The sequence below is a fragment of the Vespa velutina genome, chromosome 6, assembly GCF_912470025.1.
Source record: "Vespa velutina chromosome 6, iVesVel2.1, whole genome shotgun sequence".
Taxonomy (NCBI): domain Eukaryota; kingdom Metazoa; phylum Arthropoda; class Insecta; order Hymenoptera; family Vespidae; genus Vespa; species Vespa velutina.
The window spans coordinates 7,033,559-7,046,234 of record NC_062193.1 but is presented as its reverse complement, the minus strand read 5'-3'; the positions used below and the strand labels follow the sequence as shown (position 1 = coordinate 7,046,234).

The window sequence follows — 12,676 nt, the reverse complement described above, 5'->3', positions numbered from 1 at the left end:
CATTGTATGAATGATTCTTTAGATAATAAAAATCGTTCCTCGAAAAGAATCTAACTTTTCCATCGTTGGCATAAAAGAAATCTTTTTTACCAGCCATCGCTCAATCAGTTAGAATTTCTCGTTGATCATTCGCTCTGGGCCATAAACGGCATTGATCCCGATAACTAGTTTATATAATAGCGAACGTTGTAGATAATTAGAAACTATTTTAAAGTGTATCGTAGCGATTGTATTAAAAGAAGAAAATGTTTGATATGACAGAGATAGAGATAGAGATAGAGAGAAAGAGTGAGGAGGAGGGAGAGAGAGAGAGAATAAATAAATAGATATAAATAAGTCCAAAAGTAATATACGATATACATTACGCGTTCCTAATCGTTACATTAGATATTCCACGACCTAACGTTCGTTAGATATCATTGATGATGCGAATATGATGCGTATGGCAAAATCATCGAAAAATGATTTTTACTAAAAAAAAGAAAAAAAAAAAAAATAAAGACAAAGAATATAAAAAGAATCTTATGCGAAACGATAAGAAAAATACATATTGATTACAACGTGAGTTTTACTTGGATTGGTAAAAAAAAAAAATGTTAGATGATCGATAACCTTGATCCTGTTCGAGTGACACATACGAACTTTTATATAATCGATTGCGGAAAGAAAAACAGATATCTTTTGTTCTTAATAACTACTACTGTACATTAGCGAACGCATTCTAATCACTTATCTAAGCTGAAAATCGTAGATAAATCGAAAAGTTACTTCTTATACGTTATAGTTATTCGCATAACTTCTCATAAATGTTTCATTTCTTATCTATCGAATGCGCGCTCTTTACGTTTCATCTCTTTTCTTTTCTTCTGCGATCGTTCATTCAAAATTATTACGACTACGTTACTTATATAGTTTTCATATTTTTATATCCTCCTCCTTCAGTTCGATTTTCAATCTTCTTTTCTTTTTTCTTTTTCTTTCTTCTTCTTCTTTTTTTTTTTCTTTTTTCTTTTTTTTTTATCCATAGACGTGTTGCTTGTAAATATATACATAAATGACATTTCTTTTTCTGTCTTTCACACACACAAACACACAAACGCGCGCGCATATACTTTCTTTCACTTTCTTTCTATCTTTTGGCAGTGATAAAAAAAAAATGTTAAGCTTAATGTTTAGCGTATAATGCTTTATCAGCGATATGTCATCACAAATAAGATATGTGTATTTATCGAAATTTATTAAACGTTATTTCGGTCGAAAATTTCGTGAAGTATCGTCACTCCATGTTTACTTCTTTTTTTTTTTTTTCTTTCTTTTTTTTTTTCCAAATTTTCTTTCTCCATGTTTATTTCTTCATTGAGTTCAATAAACTTTTTGAAAATTGTTAGAATAATCGAATTCTTATAATAAACTATCATCAATGATTCATGTGTAATCTTTAGATCGATAATAGCATCTCGATGTTTATCGATAGTTTTAGTGCGCGATGATGCTATACGTTTAAGAAGAAGAAGATAAAAGTTAACCAGTTGCGATTATTGAGTCTCCGGGTATGAACGAACGATAAAATGAGAAATGAAAAATAATAGAAAGTAACGATAAAGTAGAAACGGCGCGCAAAGTTACATTTCGTCATCAGAGCGATAAGTTACGAGATTTCTCGCAACGATCAATTAGTAACCAACGTTTTACAATTATAACTCACTGATTAAAATCCCGACAATTATTTATCATAAATATATATATATATATATATATATATATATATATATATATATAATATTATATAAAGAGATTAGAAGCTTTCGCTTATTCGTAGATTTCTAATTAATCTGTAAAACGATCTTACGTGAAATAAATTTCAAATTCAATATAGAATTAAATGATATCTTTTAAAAATTGTCAAAATAATTTTTTATTACATTTTAGATATTTCAATTTGCGCGTAGATTCATCCGCTTGACGCATCAAATCAACGTGTTCGTGTCTAATAAGACGTTAATGAGGGGGAATAAGGAAAAGAAGGAAAAAAAAAAAAAAAAAGAAAAAAAAAAAGAAAAAAGAAAAAAAAAAGAATGTGATAACAAAATGGAACGAACGTGAAACGACGGTGTACTCATCGTAAGAAATAATGTTAGAAGTTCGTCGCGAAAGATCACGATTCTGATATTGTTCATTTCCTTTCATTTTAATTCTTACTTTTTTCTTTTTTTTTTTTTTTCTTGTTTTCCTTTTGTTTCATTTTCTTCCTTTCATTACGAAAAAAAGGAAAAGAAAAAAAAAAAGAGAGAGAAAAAGAAAAAAAAATCATTAATGGTATCGTCGAATATCAAAAGTAGGCAGTAATAGTAATAATGTTAGTATCAAGCCGACTGTTATACCGTGCTCATCGTTATCTCTTGGCACGCACCAAATGATCTTTGTCGTCTCAGTTGTCTCTTTTGAATCGTCGCGATCGTTGTGTTGTGATCTTCAGGCCTACCAGCATTCCTCTCCCTCTTCTTATCGTTCCTCGTGTATTCTCTCCTGCGTTTATGACACTCAATGGTCAGTGTTGTGATCGCGATCGTCTAAAGAGGCGTCTTAGTCGAAGAATCCACTTTTAATATCACTTTTTCTTTTTTCTCTCCTTTCTCTTAGGATCACGTCACTTTCCACTTTCTTCCTCTCTCTCTCTCTCTCTCTCTCTCTCTCTCTCTCTCTCTCTCTCTTTCTCTCTGTTTTTATTTAGTGATCAAGTATCGCCATCGTGTATATCGATAAGGAAGGATACCACGAAGAAAAATCTGATAAAGTAAGGACAATGTAAAGTTCTTTAATCTTTTTCTTTGATCATTTTTTTCGTTGCAAAAAAATAAAGGAAAAAAAAAGAAAAAAGAAAAGGAAAAAAAAAGGAAAGTACCTATCTGACGAAATAAACTCGTCTAATTCCGTTAGATTCATAGATCGAAATCATATTTAAATGTTCGCAGATACGTATATACATATATGTATCGAACTGTGTCGTCGTTGACTTACAAATTATATTAACGATAGGTCTAGGAAAAAAAAAAAGAAAAAAGAAAGAAAAAAAAAAAAGAAAAAAAGAAAGAAAAAAAAAAGAAGTAAAGAAAAAAAAGAAGAACAATTGAAAAAAGCAGCACATATCATCCATACGCGGCGTTAAATCCGTTACGAGCAATACGATTGTAATTTTTCTTTTGCTATATCTAACTAAGAAATTGTCTTTTCGATATTCTTCATATATATTTATTTGAAAATCTAAGTTTATATATCGTTGTATGATTATGATCAACGTGTCACTCACATGGACGTAGAAGTTTTTCTTTCTTTCTTTCATTCTTTTTATTCTCTCGGTTTGAGTCAATAACGGCGCCGTGTATTACGTAAGCCATCTAACCATAGTTAGAAAAGATTGCAAGATGTAATTAACGTGTTCGTTTCGTACAGTTTGTAGGGGAAAAACCCGCACTTCATGTCGAGAGAAATCACTTCTCCCATTCAACTCTCTCTCTCTCTCTCTCTCTCCGCCCCTCCCCCCTCCCTCTTTCTCTCTCTCTCTTTCTAACTCTTTTCTAGTTCGAGATGTCTCATCTTAAAAGGGACCATCCGATTTTTGCCGATGTGACTTTTTTTTTTTCTTTTTCTTTTTTTTTTTTTTTTTTTTTTTTTTACTGGTTTTCTGAGAGCAACTCAAAGGTGTACAACCGGTTCGAGAGAAACACTTCAATGTTTTTGAGACACACGAGGACTCTCTTCGCTTTGCTTCGTTGCTGACGTCATCGTGAAAATCAACTTCTATAAAGACGCCCGCGAATATTAGTCTTTCTCGTCGGGATCGCGTGCTAGACCTTCCCACTTTGTAAACTTTTTTTTTTCCCCGATGCTATAGAGAAAGACGGAGAAGATTAAGTCATCGTAATCATTGAGATAAAGTCGGCTGGTGATGGGTGGGGGAAAAGAAAAAAAATAAGAAAAGAAAAAGAAAAAAAAAAAAAAAGAAAAAGAAGGAAAAAGAAAATCTCTCATACTCTTGTTTTCTCCTTCGATCGAGAGTATCGGTGAAGGTCGTGAGAAAGGTTCGAAAAAAAAAAAAAAAAAAAAGAAAAGATCGCTTGTTGATTGATAACGATAAGGATTACTTTTTTGGCGGGAAGTCTTTTAAATTCCGTTAAGTACAATAACGATAATCGGATCTTCACAGATTGAAAATTTTTTTTTCCTTTTTTTTCTCCTTTAGCTTTTTTTTTTTTTCCTTTTTTTTCCCTATTTTTTTTTTTCTTTCCTTTTTTTTTTTTTTCGTCTTCATGCGTTGTATTTCCGATACAAATCGAGATATCTTGTTAGGATTGCTGCCAAGACCAAACACTTCTCCTCCTCATTGTCTTTCTGTTATCGTCTCTTAAACGTATATTTAAGATCGGTATTTTCTTCGCGTAGACAACGACGATCTTTTGCCGTACGATTACTAGCTCGTGTTATAACATGTGCGTGTATACGAACAATAGTTTGTGATTCTTTCTGTTCGTTCGTTCCTACATCGAGAATTATATTTATTACGTTATCAAAAATAATATGCATGCTTTTTGTTCGATCCCTGTGTAAAATGAAAAAAGGAACATTTCCAAGTATTTTTATCGTAATACAGTGACAATATTAGTGATATCATATATCAGTAAGGTAATCTCAAAAACGTTGATACCACGAAAAAGTTTGGCGGTGATGTCGTTTTGCAGAATTCCAGGAACGGTCAATCCTCTTCATCCGTGGATAATTTTGAAAATGTTTAGAATAAGTTAGTATCAATGTTTTCATTTGATATAATTTGTAATTTACGTTCGTATATGAAATAATTTATTTTATTTTATCTAACATAATCGATTCTTATTCTTTGGGTAGTAAGAAATTACGCGCGTGCGCGCGCTCACGCGCCTGTTGTGTGTGTGTGTGTGCGTGTGTGTGTATGTGATGTGTATGTGTATGTGTAAAATGATTAGGTAGTGGGAGTATTTAAAATCATCGATTATTGAAATCATTAAAATTGAAGATATGAGGTCGAAGTAGAAACAGAGAAAGAGAGAAATAGAGATAAGTGCTAATTTTTGGAGAAAGCTATTCCAAGAAATTTAAAATATCGGAAGTATATATCGTTATAACCGATGTGATAAAGCTTAATTATAATACATGAAATTTTGTTTACATTTCAATGATAAAAAAGAGAAAAAAGTGAGATAGATACGCATATAACGTTTTTTTTTTTTTCTTTTTCTTTTGTATGTCATTATATTATTATATATGTACGTTATTTATGTAGATTGCAAATGTGTAAAACACATTGCATGCAAAGAATTTCACAACAACACGTTGTTGTTTACAGTACTAACGATCTAAATCCAACCAAGTCTCATAATATACATAGATAATAAGGAAGCCTATCGCGTTGCATCGCGTAATCATTGTCCAAACCGTCCTTAACGATCGGGCGTAATTTATCGAGGAATCCTTCGCTTCATGATTACTCCTTTTTTTTTTTTTTCCTTGCCTCTCTCGATCTTCGACCTTTCCTTACATGCATTAGTATTACCACGCTTTATACGTAATTCCTCTTGTTATGTAATTGCATCGTAGCATAAAATCGTAAACATTGCATTTTCCATAAAGAATTATGAAAAAAGATGGAATGGATAGAATAGAATTTGATTTTTTTTCTTTTCATCTTCTTTGTATATATATATAAAGAGAGAGAAAGAGAGAGAGAGAGAGAGAGAGAGAGAGAAAATCAAAAAGAGAGAAAAAAAAATGTTTTTTTCCAATAAGTTATATGTTAGATAATTTAATGCATTGCTATTATTTCTAACGTTCTTACAAATAACAAGAGAGATAATTTGTATATTTATTTCTAGCTCGATAAATAAAAATATAATAATTATTATGACATTATTTAAGCTCTTTCATATGTAGATCAAATATATCTACTTGAATCATCAATCAATGATTACTAAGTTACTTCCTCTGGATTTTATTAGTGGCGCCCTCTCTGAAAGTAGAAGACTTCTTTGCAGGCGGTCGGTATAAAGGCTTAAACTTCTTATCATTTTTTTTCTTTTCTTTTCTTTTCTTCCTTCTCTCTTTCTTTCTTCTTTTTTTTTCCTTTTTTCTTTTTTTTTCTTTTTTTTTCTTTTCTCTCTTTTTTTTTTTTTTTTTCTATTTATTTCATAAAACATTCCAATAGATGGCAATAATAGCGTTGGTTAAAGTTGTAACTGTTAAACCGATCAAAATCTCATATAATACTTGCATAAGTAATTGTCGTTTCGATATCGCGAGATATATAATCTATTCGACATCTGTCAGTTCCTATATTATATGAAATAAACATATTTGCTTCACACACATACAGAAATATTAAATAATGAATTACAAATTGAAAATGTTTTTAGTGTTGTAAGAAAAGAAAAAGCGCCATATTGGATATAAGGTTGTGGATAGATAAATTGATGACAAGAAGGAAAAGAGTTGGTAGTCTTATGTCGTACCTAACAGGTGTCAGGTGTAGAATAAAATTGATTATATCCTTTTAACGAATGATTTCTCTCTCTCTCTCTCTCTCTCTCTCTCTCTCTCTCTATTTTCTTTTCTTTTTCTTTTTTTAAATATTCTTCTTACAATCAATAGATCTAGCCCTTTACTTTCTTCGAGATCGGTTCGAAGATCTCGAGGAGAAGCTGAAAAATGATCGGTGTAGTCAAGGACCACCTTTGGTGTTTTACAGAGAAAGAGAAAGAGAAAGAGAGAGAGAGAGAAAGAGAGAGAGAGAGAAAGAGAGAGTTTTGTAAGATTACCATAAACACCTCTACCACCCTCGAGTATACCGCGAGCTTTTAAAATACTTTTGCATCTCCCTAAAAAAGAAGAAGGGGACCGAGGAAAACGTCTCGCCAGTGACTAATGATTCTTTTGCCGTTGGTATAGTAGGGTTGGGGGGAAAGAGAGAGAGAGAGAGAGAGAGAGAGAGAGAGAGAGAGAGAGAGAGAGAGAGAGAGAGAGAGAGAGAGAGAGAGCAGAGAAAGTCAATACATAGTTCGATATTGAACCACCCGAAAGACTACGTCGGTCTTTCTTTATGTTTCTTTTTTTTTCTTTTCTTTTCCTTTCTTTTCTTTTCTTTCTTTTTTTTTTTTCTTTCTTTTTTCTCCCTTTGTCCCCTTTATCATCGTCGAAAATTATATTCCCGTTAGATGTCGCCACTGGAGAGTTAACTACGCTAGTAAAAATAATTGTTATAAGTTAAATTTCAATATGTATTTCGATATTCGTAATAATCATTTATCAATGATTTTCGCGTAAAGAGAAAATAATAAAATAGATATGGGCATTTAAAAAGTTTACATTGGATCTATTTATAAATCTTCATCGATAAATAATAACAACTAATATATAAGCGAAATGGCAACCGCGAGTAGCATATACGATGTTACTCATTAAGAACGTATAATTATCAGTTGTCCAGGGATGAACCCTGAGTATCTTCAATAAAATATGTATTCTAAAGAGAAACCGAGGAAACACATCGACGATGCATGAAAGGATATCTGCTCATTAACGTCGGTGAAGAGATCGTCGGTGATTAGTCCGTTTAATTATCCCGATGCCGATCGAGTCGGACGATATGTAAAATTGTGAATTATTATTAACACAATCTCTATATTGTGTGTATGTATGTGTCTATGTATTCGACATAATCGTTGGAAACGACAGGACGAAGTCATGTCCTTTCTCTCTCTCTCTCTCTGTCTCTCTCCTTCTCTCTCTCTCTCTCTCTCTCTCTTTCTCTCTTTCTCTCTCTCCTCCTCTTTCTCTCCCTCCCTCTCATCTTCATGTCAGGCTAGCAAAGATCGGGGCCCGTTCACCCATTCGCAAGATGGACACTCGCTTAACCTTACGTCTTCTCAGACCTACGTCCTGCTCGTTAACATTTTTTTTCCTTTTTCTTTTTTCTTTTCTCTTTTCTCTTTTTCTTTTTCCTTTCTTTTCTCTTTTTTTTTTTTTTTTTTCTTTTTTTTTTCTACAGACGTTATACCACCAAACATGGAGAAGGAGGGCTGTAACGTGGAAAGTTTGCGCTTCTTAAGATAGATAGAAAGAGAGAGAGAGAGAGAGAGAGAGAGAGAGAGAGAGAGAGAGAGAGAGAGAGAGACAGGATAAATCGAAGAGTGGGAGTTTTCTTTGCCAGCTAGCGAATTCAAAGGGACGCCGCTTTCTTCATTTGTCAAGACGCCTCTCTTCAATTCTACCTCTCTTTTCTACTACAACTAATATTTCTTCTTTCTTACCATCGAGGTTACCTATCGCTACTTCTTCGTTTTCCATTCGTTATCGAATAAAAAATTTATCATCTCGCACACCTGCTTGTGATAGAGATTTTGTTTTTTTTTTTCTTTTCTTTCTTTTTTTTTTTTTTTTACGTATATTTCTTTTCATTATAATTTTTTTTTTCTTCTTAAAGGGTTTAAAGGCTCGTTCTTTTTTCCCTTCGTTTTCGTTTTAACAAAGGATATCACGATATTTTCTTTAACTCGAGTCGGAGCTAATTTTTCAAGATTTTCAAAGATTTTTTTTTTTTTTCCCTCGACGATCTTCCGTCACGCATTCGCGTAACAAATTTAATATTACCTACCAAGAGATCTGAGATAGGTAAAAGCGCGAATTCCCTCGAGGCGTTCGAATCTTTCTTCTCTCTTTCTTATATCTCTTTTACTCTCTCTTTCTTTCTTTCTCTCCCTCTCCCTCTCTCTCTCTCTCTCTCTCTCTCTCTCTCTTCACATCGTTTCATATATTTATTTCTCGGAACGGTGGTCTGCCGTGGAAATGAACGAGTTCCGTTTGAATCGAACGACTTCGAGCTCCCGTCGCGCGAAATGTCTTTTGAAAATATTTTGACGCGGCGTAAGATCCACGCGTGATCGATGCCCGTTCCCCGGAGATTACATCGTGAATTGCACTTTCTTCCGGTGATGCGCCAGCAGACGCTCAGCTTCGGTCTTCCTCGGTACGGATCAGAGAGAGCTGATCTTCGACGTGCACGATTCTCACAGAAGCAAGCAAAGAGAAAAAGTAAGAGAGAGAGAGAGAGAGAGAGAGAGAGAGGGAGGGAGAGAAGTGTGAGAGGGGTGGGGAGGATACAGAAAAAAAAACGATTGAGAACCATGTGTTCCTCATTTTTTTTTTCTCTTTTTCTTCCTTCAATATCGAACGAAAATCGATTTTTCTTTTCCTTCGATTTAAAGAACAACAACAACAACAATAACAACAACAACAACAAGAATGTATAAAGAAAAGAAAGGATATATTTTGGTAGATCGAGTCTCTCATTGGATCTTAGCCATGGGATCTTATTTGCACTAATGGCGGCCGCGAGCAGAGGAAGGCGTCCATCCTGAAACCGTCGGACTCCAGGACCGGTTTTCTTCCACGCGTAATTACAAGGTTCGGACCAATCGCTGTGTATCTTGAAAAAATTCCGGATCCTTTGCGTTCGTCCTTTTAACATAGTTCCTTCGCCATTTTGCCGTTCCTCTCCTTCTTCTTCTTCTTCTTCTTCTTCATCATCGTCTTCGTCTTCGTCTTCTCCTTCTTCTTCTATTTCTTCTTCTTCTTCTTCTTCTTCCTCTTTCACGTATATTCCGTAGATGAGAGAGATTATTATGAAAAATCATAAAGATTTAATCTCCGGATGTTTAAAAATAATAAAACGATCAAATTTAATGTTTCGTTTATCTTATTACGTATAAGTATATGTTTATTAATATTTCGTTTCCATGATATAAACTGGACATGCTTATATGTTGCGATTGATTTTTTCTTTTTCTTTTTTTTTTTTCTCATAGAAAAAGTACCATACAGTAAAAGATAAACCGTAATCAAACGGTAAAAGCTAGTACGTTTAAACGAAGATTTATCTTTCACTCTCTCTCTCTCTCTCTCTCTCTCTCTCTCTCTCTCTCTCTCTCTCTCTCTCTCTCTCTCTCTCTCTCTCTCTCTCTCTTCTATTGAAGATCCTTTTTATATTATTTTTCTCATAAATGCGTATATTTGGAATTTACTTTGTCGCCTTAGCGATAGTTTTGTTGGATGATAAAAGGAGGAAGGAAAGAAAAAAAAATACGATCTGATTTTGAGTACAAGGAAGAAAAGTACGTCGATGAAGTAAAATTAGAGAGAGTCGATGATTAAGTAACGAGAGTTGAGTGTTGCTCGAGCGCAATCGGACGAGGAGTACAACGGAACGAATCGATAATCGAAGAGAGATGGAAAAGAGATGGAAAAAATGAAGGAACGAAGTTAAAGGTCTTGTACAAGCTCCTTGGTGAAATGACGTCGCGATTGCTTCTACTCTTCTTATTTTTTCTTCTTTTCCTCCTCTTCTTCCTCGTCCTCCTTCTTCTTCTTATTCTTTTTCGATCATCGTACTTACATCGTGCATACCAGATAAGGCGTAAGGATTTTTGTACGGGAAGGGAACGATTAGCGAGAATCCAAGATCGACCTCCTATCTTGATAAATGATCGTCTCTCTTCCTTTCCATCCTTCTTCGTCCTGGATTGTCTCGACAATTCCTCTACCTTCTGTACGTACCCCTCCCCTCCCCCTTTTCTCCTCCTCCTCCCTCTCTGTTTCTCCCTTTTTCCTCTTTTTAACGTCGATACGAAGAGAAAGGCGGTTCTTCAAATGGCCGTCGGTCGTTTATTGCAAAAACACTTGGAAGTAGCCCAGACATTGTAATTATATCATATCGCATCAAAGTTCTCGTCCTTTAATTTTCCAAAGTGTTTTCTCTTTTTCTCTCTCTCTCTCTCCCCCTCTCCCCCTTCCCTCCCCTACCCCCTCTCTCTCCTATTCTTTTAAAAATTTTTTGCGTCACTTTTATATTCCTGAATGTACGAATAAAAAGTATCGAATGCATAATACTATGTGGGCTCGGCTATCTACATATTAGAAAGAGAGAGATAAGGATATAACCATGAAGAAGAAGAAGAAGAAGAAAAAAAAGAAGAATAAGAAGAAGAAGAAGATGATGATGAAGAAGAAGAAGAAGGGTGGGGAGAGAAGGGAGATAAGTTACGCCCCTGTTGGGGTGAACGATCCTGACGGCACTGTCGGCGTTCCCTTTGTACACGCACCGCCCCTGACTGCTTTTGCTTCTCCGATATCCTACACGCACGACTCTTCATCTCCCACCACATCTACGTTCTCTCTCTCTCTCTCTCTCTCTCTCTCTCTTTCTTTCTTTTTTTTGTTTCTTTCTCTTTCTATTTCTCCTACCATCTCGGATCGAGTTGCGTGGATACATTATACGAATTACATCAATGATACGTCGATGGGACATGAGATAAAGGGTGCTTCGATTGCAACCCACGTCGATGGCACCCAACTAGTTCTTTTTCTTTTTATTTTTCTTTTTCTTTTTTTTTTTTTTCTTTTCTTCTCCTTCATCTATCCTCTTCTCCATTACGGATTATCTTACCGATTCTTTCCTGCATAATATCTCCCTCTCTTTTTCTCTCTCTCTCTCTCTCTCTCCCCCTTAACCTTTTCGCTTTCCCTTTTTCTTTCTCTTTCTCGTTTTATCCTTTAAGAAAATTTAAAAATAAGAAATAGTACGTGTGTATCTCTGTGTATAGGGTGGAATGGAGAGAAGAAAAAAACAAAAAACGAAACAAAACAAAAGAAAAAATTGAAAAACTAAAAAAAACAAAAAAAAGAAAAAAAAAGAAGAAGAAGAACGAAACAGGATAACGTCCCTCAAATTTATTCCTGTCGTCTTATCCTCAGTTGAATGCGTTTTTTTTTCTTTTTTTTTTCTTTTTTTTATCTTTTTTTTTTTTCTTCTTATCTTTCTCAGGACTCGTGGGAATCGCGCTGAAATCTGCGCATCTTTTAGAACTTCCTCCTTGTAACGAATTTACACCACCCACTCCCTCTTCCCTTTTCTTTACGAGAATCTCACAAAACCGAAGACATACCGTGTTTTCTTTTCGAGCAAGTAATTTCAGGAAGAGTTGCGTTCCCTTTTTGGCTTCCCATTCTCTGTCTGTCCTTCTTATTCTGTTTCTTTCTTTCTTTTTCTTTTTCTCGCTTGGTTCCCCTCTGAAAGGGGTCGCGCACGAGTCTTATTAAGTTCCTCCCTTACCTTGAAAAGTTCCGCTCGAATTAAATCGATTTCCATGGCACCAAAGGCCACGCCTTTCTACCTCGAACGCGCTCGCCATGCGTTTCAACGATCGCTTCGTTATGGACAAATTGAAAATCCTTTCGAAAGCGTCTACATTCGCTTTGCGTTATTATATATATATATTTATTGCGTTGTGTATATATATATATATATATATATATATATATTGCGTTGTGTATATGTATATATATATATATATATATGTAATATATATTTATATGTATATAAATATACAGTTACATAAATATATGCGGTAGACGTTTAAAAGATTTTCATAAAAATTGGGATTTTCCGATCATTAGTTTCTTGCTTTTCATTTTTCTTGATTTTCTCGTACGCTCGTACGATCCTCAAACGTAGCGGGGATAGTTTTATTCGAAAAGAAAATTTCTTCTCGGTTTTCGAGGCAATTTCTCGGAATCTCGAGAGATACAACAAGCAAAA

General features: G+C 34.4%; 1 protein-coding gene across 8 annotated transcripts in view; it reads left to right on the top strand.

The window, feature by feature from the left end:
- Positions 1-12,676, top strand: part of LOC124949885 (segmentation protein cap'n'collar) — a 96,905-nt gene that overhangs the window by 17,063 nt on the left and 67,166 nt on the right. The window contains exon 1 of one of the 8 annotated variants that reach the window (XM_047495688.1): positions 2,080-2,794. The exons of 6 other annotated variants lie outside the window; for them this stretch is intronic. The gene's annotated coding sequence lies outside the window, so the exon portion shown is untranslated. Of the gene's footprint in view, positions 1-2,079; positions 2,795-9,367; positions 9,487-12,676 lie in introns of those variants that run through there. One more of the 8 variants, XM_047495689.1, reaches the window with a different exon arrangement.